We start from the raw sequence: 16,926 nt of genomic DNA, 5'->3' as shown, positions 1-16,926 counted from the left end.
ACCACACACCCGAGCACAATCTAGGCACAACCCACTGAAGGATGAGTGGGTGGACTGATTGTAAAATACCGGAATTCAATAGAAGGATGTGTTAGGATTTTGGATTAAATTTTATTATCGGGGAATAATGTAATACACTGACTTTCATCCGCTTCGCATCATACCAGAGGTTTGTTTCAAAACAACCATGCTAAAGTATTTGCCAATACAAACTCTATGGGATTCATTGTAAAGGAGATATTCAATTTGTTGATGGATAGATGAACTTTGCACTGATGGGCTTTTTTTTATTTAAATAATGGCTTCTTTTAAGGCCTTTTAGTGCCGCCTTAGTGCATTTTTAAAAAAGGATTGAAAATGGAAAAAGATGGGCGGGAAAATACAAACGTAACAGTTTGTTTACATGTAAAAATCTCATTTTGTCCACCAAAAGTTTTATGCTGTGCATGAATGCACAAAGGTGCTCTTTGTTGAAGTTATTGACTTTGTTGGAGTGCTAATCAGGCATATTTGGTCAGTGCATGACTGCAAGCTAATCAATGCTAACATGCTATTTAGGCTAGCTGCATGTACATATTGCATCATTATGCCTCGTTCGTAGGTATATTTGAGCTGAATCAATATCCTTTACGTTTATCCTCTCTGCATATAATTTAGTCTTGCATGTCTCATGACACATTATCTGTATGTACAAACCCCGTTTCCATATGAGTTGGGAAATTGTGTTAGATGTAAATATAAACGGAATACAATGATTTGCAAATCATTTTCAACCCATATTCAGTTGAATATGCTACAAAGACAACATATTTGATGTTCAAACTGATAAACTTTTTTTTTTTTTGCAAATAATCATTAACTTTAGAATTTGATACCGGCAACACGTGACAAAGAAGTTGGGAAAGGTGGCAATAAATACTGATAAAGTTGAGGAATGCTCATCAAACACTTATTTGGAACATCCCACAGGTGAACAGGCAAATTGGGAACAGGTGGGTGCCATGATTGGGCATAAAAGTACATTCCATTCACAAACAAGGATGGGGCGAGGGTCACCACTTTGTCAACAAACGCATGAGGAAATTGTTGAACAGTTTAAGAAAAACCTTTCTCAACCAGCTATTGCAAGGAATTTAGGGATTTCACCATCTACGCTTCGTAATATCATCAAAGGGTTCAGAGAATCTGGAGAAATCACTGCACGTAAGCAGCTAAGCCCGTGACCTTCCATCCCTCAGGCTGTACTGCATCAACAAGCGACATCAGTGTGTAAAGGATATCACCACGTGGGCTCAGGAACACTTCAGAAACCCACTGTCAGTAACTACAGTTGGTCGCTACATCTGTAAGTGCAAGTTAAAACTCTCCTATGCAAGGCAAAAACTGTTTATCAACAACACCCAGAAACGCCGTCGGCTTCGCTGGGCCTGAGCTCATCTAAGATGGATTGATACAAAGTGGAAAAGTGTTCTGTGGTCTGACGAGTCCACATTTGAAATTGTTTTTGGAAACTGTGGACGTCGTGTCCTCCGGACCAAAGAGGAAAAGAACCATCCGGATTGTTATAGGCGCAAAGTGTAAAAGCCAGCATGTGTGATGGTATGGGGGTGTATGAGTGCCCAAGACATGGGTAACTTACACATCTGTGAAGGCACCATTAATGCTGAAAGGTACATACAGGTTTTGGAGCAACATATGTTGCCATCCAAGCAACGTTACCATGGACGCCCCTGCTTATTTCATTAAGACAATGCCAAGCCACGTGTTCCATCAACGTGGCTTCATAGTAAAAGAGTGCTGGTACTAGACTGGCCTGCCTGTAGTCCAGACCTGTCTCCCATTGAAAATGTGTGGCGCATTATGAAGCCTAAAATAGCACAAGGGAGACCCCCGGACTGTTGAACAACTTAAGCTGTACATCAAGCAAGAATGGGAAAGAATTCCACCTGAGAAGCTTCAAAAATGTGTCTCCTCAGTTCCCAAACCTTTACTGAGTGTTGTTAAAAGGAAAGGCCATGTAACACAGTGGTGAACATGCCCTTTCCCAACTACTTTGGCACGTGTTGCAGCCATGAAATTCTAAGTTAATTATTATTTGCAAAAAAAAAAAAAAAGTTTATCAGTTTGAACATCAAATATGTTGTCTTTGTAGCATATTCAACTGAATATGGGTTGAAAATGATTTGCAAATCATTGTATTCCGTTTATATTTACATCTAACACAATTTCCCAACTCATATATAAACGGGGTTTGTAGTTTCATTCTACATAGCCATCCCTAAGCTTCAATGCCTTTTCTTAGGGGCACTCACCTTTTTGTTTATTTTTGGTTTAAGCATTAGACAACTTTGTACCTGCACACTGCCTCCCGCTGTTTCCTGCATATTGTGATCCCGACAAACCATCGTCGTCTCACACGACGTGTTCCGAACACCTACAAAGCAATTGGCTACCGGCTTCCACCTACTGATATGGTATGGTATTACACGGTTACTCTGCCGAGCTCTAGACAGCACCGACACTCAACGACGGCACATTATTTGCGGATTATAATTACTGGTTTGCAGAAAATATTTTTAACCCAAATAGGTGAAACTGCATAATCTCCCACGGCACGCGGCACAGTGGTTGAAAAACACTGGCCGACACAACACAAACCAAGACTTCTGTTCCAAGTACAGACCTATTTGGAGTTTTCTGGTGTTTTCCCGTGCGCAGTGTTTCAGTTATTGTCCAGCGCTCCTATTTTGGTGGCTTTTCCTGTTTTTTGGTATTTTCCTGTTGCAGTTTCATGTCTTCCTTTGAGCGCTATTCCCTGCACCCGCTTTGTTTTGGCAATCAATAATATTTAAGTAAGGATGTCCGATAATGGCTTTTTGCCGATATCCAATATTCCGATATTGTCCAACTCTTTAATTACTGATACCGATATCAACCGATACCGATATCAACCGATACTGATATATACAGTCGTGGAATTAACACATTATGCCTAATTTGACAACCAGGTATGGTGAAGATAAGGTCCTTTTTTTAAAAATTTATAAAATAAAATAAGATAAATAAATTAATAACATTTTCTTGAATAAAAAAGAAAGTAAAACAATATAAAAACAGTTACATAGAAACTAATAATTAATGAAAATGATTAAAATTAAGTGTTAAAGGTTAGTACTATTAGTGGAGCAGCAGCACGCACAATCATGTGTGCTTACGGACTGTATCCCTTGCAGACTGTATTGATATATATTGATATATAATGTAGGAACCAGAATATTAATAACAGAAAGAAACAACCCTTTTGTGTGAATGAGTGTGAATGGGGGAGGGAGGTTTTTTGGGGTTGGTGCACTAATTGTAAGTGTATCTTGTGGGTTTTATGTTGATTTAATAAAAAAATTAAAATAAATTTAAAAAAAATAAACGATACCGATAATAAAAAAACGATACCGATAATTTCCGATATTACATTTTAAAGCATTTATCGGCCGATATTATCGGACATCTCTATATTTAAGTTGTTGCTATCTTTTTTTGGTGTGGATTGTTGTCATGTCATGTACGGACGTACGTTGTGGACGCCGTCTCTGCTCAACACGCTGTAAGTTTTTGCTGTCGTCCAGCATTCTTTACTTAGGGCGGGGGTCGGCAACCCGCGGCTCTAGAGCCGCATGTGGCTCTTTAGCGCCGCCCTAGTGGCTCTCTGGAGATTTTTCAAAAATGTATGAAGAATGGAAAAAGATGAGGGGAAAAAAATTTCTGTAGGAGGACAAACATGACACAAACCCCCCTAATTGTTATAAATCACACTGTTTATATTAAACATGCTTCACTGATTCGAGTATTTGGCGAGCGCCGTTTTGTCCTACTCATTTTGGCGGTCCCTGAACTCACCGTATAGTTTGTTTACATGTATAACTTTCTCCGACTTTCTAGGACGTGTTTTATGCCACTTCTTTTTCTGTCTCATTTTGTCCACCACACTTTTAACGTTGTGCGTGAGTGAACAGAGGTGTGTTTTGTTGATGTTATTGACTTGTGTGGAGTGCTAATCAGACATATTTGTTCACTGCATGACTGCAAGCTAATCGATGCTAACATGCTATTTAGGCTAGCGACATGTACATATTGCATCATTATGCCTCATTTGTAGCTATATTTGAGCTCATTTAGTTTCCTTTAAGTCCTCTTAATTAAATGTATATCTCATGACACATGTAATATGGCTTTTAATTTTTTCCGGCTCCAGACAGATTTGTTTTTGTATTTGTGGTCCAATATGGCTCTTTCAACATTTTGGGTTGCCGACCCCTGACTTAGGGGCACTCGCCTTTTGTTTATTTTTGGTTTAAGCATTATACACCTTTTTACCTGCACACTGCCTCCCGCTGTTGCCTGCATATTGTGATCCCGACAAACCATTGTCGTCTCACGCGACGTGTTCCGAACACCTACCGGCTTCCACCTACTGATATGGTATGGTATTACACGGTTACTCTGCCGAGCTCTAGACAGCGCCGACACTCAACGACGGCACGTTATTTGCGGATTATAATTACTGTCTTTGCAGAAAATATTTTTAACCCAAATAGGTGAAACTGCAAAACAGCACACTTGGAAAAACCCTGACCTACACAACACAAACCAAGACTTCTGTTCCTAGTACAGACCATGTTCATGGGTCGTAACAAATGACTAATATGGTCATTGAGGACGCGTGCATCCCCCAATGCTCTGAGCTGCACACGTAACAAGAGCGAATGACTGAGCAAACCAGCAGGCTGCCACTTTGCTGTGGTGCGCTTCCTTCAGCCTGCAAGGCACGCTGTGACCCAGATAGCATAAAGGATTTCACGCATTTGGGATCCCTCTAAATTAAAGACGCCGCATCTCTTTCGTCTTTTTCTTTACTCTTTTTTTCTCTCCCATCGTCTCCATCATGCGGAGAACAGAGGAAAAAAGGGGGGATGCGTGCGTGGAGGACTGAAATAGTGTCATGGACGGAGACGAGAACACATCTTCTCCCCCTCCTCCATTCCCCCTTCTTACTAAATCATCAAAAGGAGTTAAAATGCCAACAGACATAATGAGGTTGTGGAGTCTACCACCCCCCCCCCCCCACCACCACCCACCAACCCCCATTTCTTCATTTCCATGCAGCTTCTCTCCTCCGTTATCTCTTTGTGACTTCCTAATGCATTTCCTCTGTCAATGGCAGGCACCCTGCGAGGTTCAAATATGGGATAATTGCACAATATTCCAATAACAATCAAGTCTGTAAAATAGATGAATATACTGTACTTGTGTGTGTGTGTGTGTGTGTGTGTGTGTGTTTTTGCGTGCATGCATGTGTGAGTTGACGGTAAGAATCCTAAGTACTGGGGACGGGCCGTGGTTCGATCCAACACCTTCTACCATCCTAGTCACGTCCGTTGTGTCCTTGAGCAAGACACTGCACCCTTGCTCCTGATGGGTCGTGGTTAGGGCCTTGCATGCATACTTGCCAACCCTCCCGATTTTCCCGGGGAGAGTCCCGAATTTCAGTGCCCCTCCCGAAAAATCTCCCTAGGGCAACCATCCTCACGAATTTCGCCCGATTTCCCCCACAATATTGGGGGGCGTGCCTTTAGCGTCCCCTCTCACCTGAAGCCGTCACCCTTTAACGGCCGCATGCTGTCCTCAGTCACGTCCGCTTTTCCTCCATATAAACAGCGTGCCGGCCCAGTCACATAACATCTACGGCTTTTGGAACTCAGTGCACACACAACAACCTATATGGATTCGATAAGAGGATTCGATAAGGAATCGGTTCGATAAGAGGATTCGCTAATGGCATCGACAATTTCTTAATGAACATCATCCCTAGCCTCCTTTTATATATTTATATGTATATATTTATATATATATATATATATATATATATATATATATATATATATATATATATATATATATATATATATATATATATATATATATATACACAGTATATAATAAAATAAATACTTGAATTTCAGTGAACTACAGCTATAATATATATATATATATATATATATATATATATATATATATATATATATACTACCGTTCAAAAGTGTGGGGTCACCCAAACAATTTTGTGGAATAGCCTTCATTTCTAAGAAGAAGAATAGACTGTCGAGTTTCAGATGAAAGTTCTCTTTTTCTGGCCATTTTGAGCGTTTAATTGACCCCACAAATGTGATGCTCCAGAAACTCACTCTGCTCAAAGGAAGGTCAGTTTTGTAGCTTCTGTAACGAGCTAAACTGTTTTCAGATGTGTGAACATGATTGCACAAGGGTTTTCTAATCATCAATTAGCCTTCTGAGCCAATGAGCAAACACATTGTACCATTAGAACACTGGAGTGATAGTTGCTGGAAATGGGCCTCTATACACCTATGTAGATATTGCACCAAAAACCAGACATTTGCAGCTAGAATAGTCATTTACCACATTAGCAATGTATAGAGTGTATTTCTTTAAAGTTAAGACTAGTTTAAAGTTATCTTCATTGAAAAGTACAGTGCTTTTCCTTCAAAAATAAGGACATTTCAATGTGACCCCAAACTTTTGAACGGTAGTGTATATATATATATATATATATATATATATATATATATATATATATATATATATATATATATATATATATATATATACATATAACTGTATATCACTGAAGTTCAAGTATTTCTTTATATATATATATATATATATATATATATATATATATATTAGAGATGTCTGATAATTACTTTTTTGCCGATATCCGATATTCCGATATTGTCCAACTCTTAATTACCGATACCGATATCAACCGATACCGATATATACAGTCGTGGAATTAACACATTATTATGCCTAATTTTGTTGCGATGCCCCGCTGGATGCATTAAACAATGTAACAAAGTTTTCCAAAATAAATCAACTCAAGTTATGGAAAAAAAGTGCCAACATGGCACTGCCATATTTGTTATTGAAGTCACAAAGTGCATTATTTTTTTTAACATGCCTCAAAACAGCAGCTTGGAATTTGGGACATGCTCTCCCTGAGAGAGCATGAGGAGGCTGGGGGTGGGGGGGCTGGGTGTATATTGTAGCGTCCCGGAAGAGTTAGTGCTGCAAGGGTTTCTGGGTATTTGTTCTGTTGTGTTTATGTTGTGTTACGGTGCGGATGTTCTCCCGAAATGTGTTTGTCATTCTTGTTTGGTGTGGGTTCACAGTGTGGCGCGTATTTGTAACAGTGTTAAAGTTGTTTATACGGTCACCCTCAGTGTGACCTGTATGGCTGTTGACCAAGTATGCCTTGCATTCGCTTGTGTGTGTGTGAAAAGCCGTAGATATTATGTGACTGGGCCGGCACGCAAAGGTAGTGCCTTTAAGGTTTATTGGCGCTCTGTACTTCTCCCTACGTCCGTGTACACAGCGGCGTTTTAAAAAGTCATACATTTTACTTTTTGAAACTGATACCGATCATTTTGAAACCGATACCGATAATTTCTGATATTAAATGTTAAAGCATTTATCGACCGATAATATCGGCATCTCTAATATATATATATATATATATATATATATATATATATATATATATGACCCCTAGCAGGCCTTTTGAATATCTCCCTAATTTTGAGGTGTCAAGGTTGGCATGTATGCTTGCATGGGCAGCTGCCGCCATCAGTGTGTGAATGTGTGTGTGAATGGGTGAATGTTGAAATAGTGTCAAAGCGCTTTGAGTACCTTGAAGGTAGAAAAGCGCTATACAAGTATAACCCATTTACTGGAACTGGATATTAAAGCTAGCATACAATGTACGGTAATCACCAGCTCATGGTGGAAACCATTCACCCGTACTCAACAATAACACCACAATACAATAATTACTGGACAATACAATCTGGAATGAGGAACTCTTCATCCCACCGGCTCTAAGCGACTGGATCTGAAGAACGACGTCGTCGTTGGATTTGTTTGTACAAAAACTTTTCAGGCGACGGTCTCGGGTCCCATTAGACTACCGTTTATTTACCTGAATCAGTGCAGATTTTGGCGTATTTTAAAAAGTTTAGTGTATGCATAAGACAACTTCAGATTGTTTTCTTTGTCTTACTTTGGCCAAAAATAGAACAAACTTATCTGAAAATATTACAATAAAAATATAGAAAAAAATACAGACAGCGGTAAAGTTTAGATCCATGAAGAAAAGAAGAAAGTGAATGAATACATTTACATGTGCATAAAAATGTGTTTTCTTTTGTATTATTTTTTTTAATAAGGTAAAATGTATGACAACAAAACAATATAGAATGTGAGATGTAACAGGATAATGCATATATTTATCTTTTGTTTTCAAAACGGTTGCAAAAAAGTGGGACCCCATTTTTATGACTTGATGGGGTCCCTGGGACCCCATTTTGAAAATTCCTAGCGCCAACACTGATGGAGTATCGGTGCGTGCAAATCAGCAGCAGGCGGCTGTGGCCTGCGGGCCGGTTCAAATACTAATCAAATATCATGCCGGGGGGCCATAGATAATTAATTAAGATCCAGCCCACGGGCATTGACTTTGACACCCCTGCTTTAAGCGATACGTCAAACATGTTTACTCATTTGATCTGGCAATTTGAACCCCAGGTACGAAATTCCTTGACGACAGTGTAATGTTTTAGCAAAAATAAACCTTGTTAACTGTTGTAAAAAAAAATTCCGTATTCATATATTTTTATTTCAATTTTTTTTTTTCCTTTCTATATTTGTCATTTTTATTTAATTCATATTTGTTGGAAAAACTACCTGCTTACCGTTGGCAGTTCATCATGGTTAATACAAAATAAAATGAAACAAAGTAAGAAAGTTTTGTTTTGCCTTTTGTTCCCTCATTCTCGCATTCAGTACTGTTACAACCCCGAATAATTTATTTCACAATAAAAGCTAGGAATTACAATATGGATGAAGTAATTAAATGCTTAACTAAACATCAGCACGGTCCTGTTACCTAAATAATTATTTTAATGCTATTTGTTTATTTTTGAAATAATTCAAGATAGCATTCGGCTGTCTTGAAATATAAGGATTTTTCACGTGGTTGTTTTTAAAGGCCCTAAAAATGTAGTTGGTATGGTATTGTATGCGAAACAGTTTTTTTATGCTATCATGTAAGGGTTGCCAACCAGGCCTGGCCCTAACCAATCTGGCGCCCTAGGCAAGATTTTAGCCCACCCCCCACATCGGCGGTGAAGTGTATATACTCACAAAAAACCGAATAGCTTTGTCTTTGACCTTTTTTTTTTGCTTAAAGAAAGCAAATTAACATATTATATGAGAATGTTATATTATGATTATCTTTAACCGAATCACAGCAGTGCTCAAATTAAAAAACAGCATTCAGCACTCATGAGATATTGCTTAATCAACATTAATGATGTGCACTTTAACAACTAGGCTTACAACTATACCTAATATATAAAGGGGTGGAAAAGTGACTATTACCTGCAGGGCAAACATTAGCTAACCAGAAGGCAATAACAATGTAAACAAAAAACACCTGCTTAAAAGATCTAATACAAATGTCCCTGAGGAATGTAAGGTGGGAGTACTGTAATTACCTAACGTTACATTATTATTTTCCATAACAATTTAGCCCCCTCCACAATATTAACCCGACGTTAAAACAGAACTAGCTATTTATGGATTAGCAATTGCCGAATCATGTAACATTAGCTTAATGCTAAAAAGCCAGGTTACTATCACATTCTGTAACGGACAAATAATTTCATGTAGGCTAACGTTACCTACCTGCTACCTCTGTCTTTTTCTCGTTTCTCCTCTTCTTTTGTCTTTTTTCTTCCATGGGCACCTGACAGTTTTGGCCGTTTTGACATCTTGTGTTGATTTTTTTAAGTGGTGACGTCCAAAAAGAGTCATGATACGGGAAGGGAGGGGGCGCACCGTGCGGGGGGGTAATGTTGTAACAAATAATATTTCTATTAAATAGGCTTTACTTTGCATTTTAATTAACGTGGGATTATTTTTTGTGTTTAGAAATAATAGTACCAACTTTTTTTTTTCTTTTTTTTCCCTCCAACATTTGTGGCACTGGCGTGGCGCCCCCTGATGGACGGCGCCCTTAGCATTTGCCTATACGGCCTATGCCACGGACCGGCCCTGTTGCCAACCATCCCTTTAAAAAACGGAATCATCCCTTTATTGATCCACAAGGGAAATTGTTCCACACGGTGACTCAGTTTCAAAGGATGGAAAGTGAAAGGATGGAAAGGATAATGCAGGTATTAAGTAGACTAAACCTACTAAACCTAGACACAACCTACTCAGTGGCCTTGTGGTTAGAGTGTCCGCCCTGAGATCGGTAGGTTGCGAGTTCAAACCCTGGCCAAGTCATACCAAAGACTATGAAAATGGGACCCATTACCTCCACTATAAAAACTGAAATCTAAGTAAGATTAAATATCTCAAATAAGGGTGATATTTGCTTATTTTCTGTCTGATAAGATAATTCTTCTCACTAGGCAGATTTGATGTTAGAGTGTTTTACTTGTTTTAAGGGTTTTGGTCCTAAATGATCTCAGTAAGATATTACAGCTTGTTGCTGAGATTTGATGACCTACATTGAGTAAAACATGCTTGAAACTATTTTTGTCCAAATGTCCTAAACACACCCAGCAATGGTGCACAGGAAGGCAGGGAAGAAGAGGGGGAAAAGGAGGCCAAAATGGTAAAAAGTCCCAATTTTGTCCAGTCCCGCCGCCGGCCGCACAAGTCCCGGGATGCAAAAAATGTCCAAAACGCACCCAGCAAAGTCCCACGGGGAGGGGGGCATAAAAGATGGAAAAGTCGGCAAAAGTCGCAAAAATGTTCAAAATACCTACCCAGGTTCGAGTCTCATAAGTTCCGCCGCCAGCCACACAAGTCCCGGGATGCAAACAATGTCCAAAACTCACCCAGCAAAGTCCCACAGGAAGGCGGGGAGAAAAGTGAGAAAAGTCGGCAAAAGTCCCCAAAAATGTTCAAAATACCTACCCAGGTTCGAGTCCCACATGGACTTAAGACTTGTGGCACTCGAACCCGGGTGTGATTTTTGAACATTTTACCGACTTTTCTCACTTTTCTCCCCGCCTTCCTGTGGGACTTTGCTGGGCGCGTTTTGGACATTTTGGGCATCCCGGGACTTGCGCGGCCGACGGCGGGACTTATGAGACTCGAACCTGGGTAGGTATTTTGAACATTTTTGGGACTTTTGCTGACTTTTCCAACTTTTATCCCCCCCCCTCCCCGTGGGACTCAGCTGGGTGTGTTATGGACATTTTGGGCATCCCGGGACTTGCACGGTCATACATAAGATTTTATGTTAGAGTGTTTTACTTGTTTAAGTGTTCTGGTCCTAAATGATCTCAGTAAGATATTACAGCTTGTTGCTGAGATATGATGACCTATATTGAGTAAAACATGCTTGAAACTATTTTGGTCCAAATGTCCAAAACACACCCAGCAATGTGCACAGGAAGGCAGGGAAGAAGAGGGGGAAAAGGCGGCCAAAATGGTAAAAAGTCCCAATTTTGTCCAAAATACCTCCCCGGGTTCCAGTCCCACGAGTCCCCGCCGCCGGCCGCACAAGTCCCGGGATGCAAAAAATGTCCAAAACGCACCCAGTAAAGTCCCACGGGGAGGGGGGATAAAAGTTGGAAAAGTCGGCAAAAGTCGCAAAAATTTTCAAAATACCTACCCAGGTTCGAGTCTCATAAGTCCAGCCGCCAGCCACACAAGTCCCGGGAAGCAAACAATGTCCAAAACTCACCCAGCAAAGTCCCACAGGAAGGCGGGGAGAAAAGTGAGAAAAGTCGTCAAAAGTCCCCAAAAATTTTCAAAATACCTACCCAGGTTCGAGTCCCACATGGACTTAAGACTTGTGGCACTCGAACCCGGGTGTGATTTTTGAACATTTTACCGACTTTTCTCACTTTTCCCCCCGCCTTCCTGTGGGACTTTGCTGGGCGCGTTTTGGACATTGTTTGCATCCCGGGACTTGCGCGGCCGGCGGCGGGACTTATGAGACTCGAACCTGGGTAGGTATTTTGAACATTTTTGGGACTTTTGCTGACTTTTCCAACTTTTATCCCCCCCCCCTCCCCGTGGGACTCAGCTGGGTGTGTTATGGACATTTTGGGCATCCCGGGACTTGCACGGTCATACATAAGATTTTATGTTAGAGTGTTTTACTTGTTTTAAGTGTTTTGGTCCTAAATGATCTTAGTACAATATTACAGCTTGTTGCTGAGATTTGATGACCTATATTGAGTAAAACATGCTTGAAACTAGAATATCAACTGTTGCAAAGCTGTGTCATCAACACTCACAAGTATAAAACTGCTTTTTTTAAGTAATCATTTCTTATTTCAAGCATGAAAAAAACATCATGACTTTGACACAATTGTGTCTCATAATTCAAACAGATGACAGCCAAATGGACTTTGCTGTTTTATTTTCAATGAAACAATAGAAAATACGTACTCATATAGTAGTACAGTTGTTATTAGTGAGAATATACTTATTTGAAGGTATTTTTGGGTTCATTGAGGTTAGCTAATTTTACTTGTTTTGGAAAGTCTTGACAAGCCAAATGTTCTTGTTATTTCAATGATTGGGATCGCTAGATTGTGGCTTTTTGGACTAATTTTTGTGAAAATCTCAATTTCAACCAAGATACATTTTTTTCACTTATTTGCCTGTAGGTCAAAATTAGCCTGTGCGTATTCCGACTCATTTTGCCAGCACGGGTCACATATATGCAATATTTACATATACTATGTGAATGATCAGATTTAGATTTGAAAAAAAACACGGAATTTTAAGTCGTCGACTCCACCGCTGGCTTTTTAAAACGCTATGTGGACACCGACGATATTTTTCGAACAAAGAGTAAAGTTTGTTGCCTTTGGCCTACTTCTTTTTTCCTCTCTCTCTCTTTTAATCCCTTTTCTTCATCCTTTCCCTCGTCTCTCGTCCTATTCCCCCCGCTCTCTCTCTTTCCATCTTACACTCCATTCAACCGTGCAGCGCTAGCGTGTCGTTACATGAACACACCAGTCGCCTGTGTATGGCTGTGTGTGTGTGTGTGTGTGTGTGTGTGTGTGTGTGTGTGTGTGTGTGTGTGTGTGTGTGTGTGTGTGTGTGTGTGGAGGAGGAGAGGAAAAATGAGCAAGTGCAATGAAAGGTGAACGTGAATATGAGTAATATATGAGATGATGTACGGAATTAGCTATCTAATTCCACTTGAAAGATAGGCATTTCAATTGGAATATAAAACGGGAACATGTCATTCCATATGTCACCAGTCTGCTTCTTATTCCGTCGTCATGTGTAATTCATGTTTTGACTGGAGAATTCCGTAAAAAAAAAAAAAAAAAAAAAAAAATCTAGGAGGTGCCCTTATTATCGAGGCCCAGTACTCTCCCGAGCTCTAGCTGAGCTTTTAGGTTGACTAACCATAATTGTGTAAGTGTCTCTTGGACATGTTTTAGGGGATTGCACTTTCCAGTTGGAAGCACCTAATCTTTGGAATAGGCGCTTAAAAAAAAAAAAAAAAAAAAAAAAAAAAAAAAAAGTTGGAGGTATCTGGGTTCTGCAGACCCCTCAAAAGTAGCTAAGACCCATGCCCTCAGACATATTTCTCAACTATTGGCGTCTGTTACCCTTCAGTGGTTCCCAATGAATCTTCACTCACAGGAGCGCGTTTGTCTCTACGAAATTGTCACTTGGCGTGTTTGGACTTGGACTTCCTTTTTATCGTCATCCAAAATTGAACTTCACAGTACAGATGAGAACGACATTTCGTTGCATTAGCTGGTGGTAGTGCGGGATAAACGAGCAATAAGGTGCAAGTATAAATGAATAGATTACTGCACTTTCCAAAACAAGTCAAATTAGCTAACTTCAATGAACCCAAAAATACCTTAAAATAAGTATATTCTCACTAATAACAAGTGCACTTTTCTTGGTAGAAAAAAAAAAAAGAGACATTTTTGCTCAATATGTTGAAAAATATTCTTAAATTTTGCTAGTTTATTTTCAATGAAACAATAGAACATACATACTCATATAGTAGTACAGTTATTAGTGAGAATATACTTATTTTAAGGTATTTTTGGGTTCATTGAGGTTAGCTACTTTGACTTGTTTTGGAAAGTCTTTACAAGCCAAATTTTCTTGTTCTATTGGCAGATAATTTTGCTTAGTTCAAATAAAATACACCTCATTTTTGTATTTTTTTTTCTTGTTTTTGAACACTGACTTTTTGCAGTATAGCGTTATAAAAAGCCAGCGGTGGAGGAGTCAATGCTGCAGCTTTAGCCACGACTTAAATTATGTGGTTTTTTTTCTAATCTAAATTTGATAATACACATAGTATATGTAAATATTACATATATTTTATATTGTTACTACGGTACATTTTTAAGTTAAAGTTAAGTTAAAGTACCAATGATTGTCACACACACACTAGGTGTGGTGAAATTTGTCCTCTGCATTTGACCCATCACCCTTGATCACCCCCTGGGAGGTGAGGGGAGCAGCAGCAGGGGCTGCGCCCGGGAATCATTTTTGGTGATTTAACCCGCAATTCCAACCCTTGATGCTGAGTGTCAAGCAGGGACACTGCAAAAAGTCAGTGTTCAAAAACAAGAAAAAACAAAACAAAAATGAGGGGTATTTTATTTGAACTAAGCAAAATTATCTGCCAATGGAACAAGAAAATTCGGCTTGTCAAGACTTTCCAAAACAAGTAAAATTAGCTAACCTCAATGAACCCAAAAATACCTTCAAATAAGTATATTCTCACTAATAACAAGTGCACTTTTCTTGGTAGAAAAAAAAAAAAAAAGACCTTTTTGCTCAAAATGTTGAAAAATATTAAATGAAGTAAACGCTAGTGCCATTATCTTGACATAATGATATGCGCTCGGCATTACATTTCTTGAAACCAGCAAACTTATACTAAAAACTAATTTATTGTTCTTAATGGAAAGGCAACAAGGCAAGCGCTTGTTACTCTCGGGGTCTCCTAGCCGCTCAGGCAAATCATATGGTCTAAAAATGCATTTTTCCATGGATAACATGACATCATCACGCCAAGTGCGTGCTCTTTCAGTCAATTAGTGCGCATATATACAGCCCGGCCCCCGGCCAAAAAATGTTTAATTGTAATTTTGAAGAATTTATCTGAATGTGCATGAACTATTTCTGTTCAAAATTGTTAGAAATGTCAGTTTACTGTACTGTGCCAACTGTACTACTATATGAGTACGTATTTTCTATTGTTTCATTGAAAATAAAACAGCACATTTGGCTGTCATCTGTTTTAATTATGAGACACAATTGTGTCAAAGTCATGATTTTTTTTTTCATGCTTGAAATAAGAAATGATTACTTTAAAAAAGTAGTTTTATACTTGTGAGAGTTGATGACACAGCTTTGCAACAGTTGATATTCTAGTTTCAAGCATGTTTTACTCAATATAGGTCATCAAATCTCAGCAACAAGCTGTAATATCTTACTGAGATCATTTAGGACCAAAACACTTAAAACAAGTAAAACATAAAATCTGCTTAGTGAGAAGAGTTATCCTATCAGACAGAAAATAAGCAAATATCACCCTTATTTGAGATATTCAATCTTACTTAGATTTCAGTTTTTGCAGTGTGTACAGATAAATATATTGCACTTTTGCATATGCATCCACGTTTATGGATGTATGTTATATTGTCTCTATATTCCAGCGAGTTAATCCGTTTTTGGGGGGTGGGAATTGAGGGGATTATTATGATGCGTTCAAAAATCTGATGGCCTGAGGGAAGAAGCTGTTACAGAACATGCACTGCAAAAACTGAAATCTAAGTAACCATTAGTGTGCCGTGAGATACAGTCGGGTGTGCCATGGGAGATTATGTAATTTCACCTAATTGGGTTAAAAATATTGTTTGCAAACCAGTAATTATAATATGCAAATAATGTGTTGTTGTTGAGTGTCGGTGCTGTCTAGAGATCGGCAGACTTACCATGTTATACTCCTCCATATCAGTAGGTGGCAGCAGGTAGCTAATTGCTTTGTAGATGTCGGAAACAGCGGGAGGCAGTGTGCAGGTAAAAAGGTATCTAATGCTTAAACCAAAAATAAACAAAAGGTGAGTGCCCCTAAGAAAAGGCATTGAAGCTTAGGGAAGGCTATGCAGAACGAAACTAAAACTGAACTGGCTACAAAGTAAACAATAACAGAATGCTGGACGACAGCAAAGACTTACTGCGGAGCAAAGACGGCGTCCACAAAGTACATCCGAACATGGCATGACAATCAACGATGTCCCCACGAAGAAGGATAAAAACAACTGAAATATTCTTGATTGCTAAAACAAAGCAGGTGTGGGGATTAGCTGTCAAAGGAAGACATGAAACTGCTACAGGAAAATACCAAAAAAAGGAGGAGAAGCCACCAAAATAGGAGCGCAAGACAAGAACTAAAAAACTACACACAGGAAAACAGCAAAAAAACTCAAAATAAGTCAGGGGGTGATGTGACAGGGGGTGACAGTACACCTACTTTGAGACAAGAGCTATAGTGATGCATGCTGGGTTATGCTTTAAAGTCATATCCAACAATTGCGACAACGACTTTTTACTGTCAACTGAGTTTTGTTTTTTAATGCTGGTGGTGTGCCTCCGCATTTTCAAAATTAAAAAAATGTGCCTTGGGTTAAAAAAAAGGTTGAAAAACACTGGCCTAGTGTCCGCCCTGGGATCGGTAAGTCGTGAGTTCAAACCCCGGCCGAGTCATACCAAAGACTATAAAAATGGGAGCCATTACCTCCCTGCTTGGCACTCAGCATCAAGGGTTGGAAT

General features: G+C 39.2%; 1 protein-coding gene across 14 annotated transcripts in view; it reads right to left on the bottom strand.

The window, feature by feature from the left end:
• Positions 1-16,926, bottom strand: part of rbfox1 (RNA binding fox-1 homolog 1) — a 783,527-nt gene that overhangs the window by 297,087 nt on the left and 469,514 nt on the right. The gene's annotated exons all lie outside the window — the stretch shown is intronic.

This window comes from Entelurus aequoreus, linkage group LG25, assembly GCF_033978785.1.
Source record: "Entelurus aequoreus isolate RoL-2023_Sb linkage group LG25, RoL_Eaeq_v1.1, whole genome shotgun sequence".
Classification (NCBI taxonomy): Eukaryota; Metazoa; Chordata; class Actinopteri; order Syngnathiformes; family Syngnathidae; genus Entelurus; species Entelurus aequoreus.
Note: the sequence above shows the minus strand (reverse complement) of the source record. Positions and strands in the feature narration are given on the sequence as shown.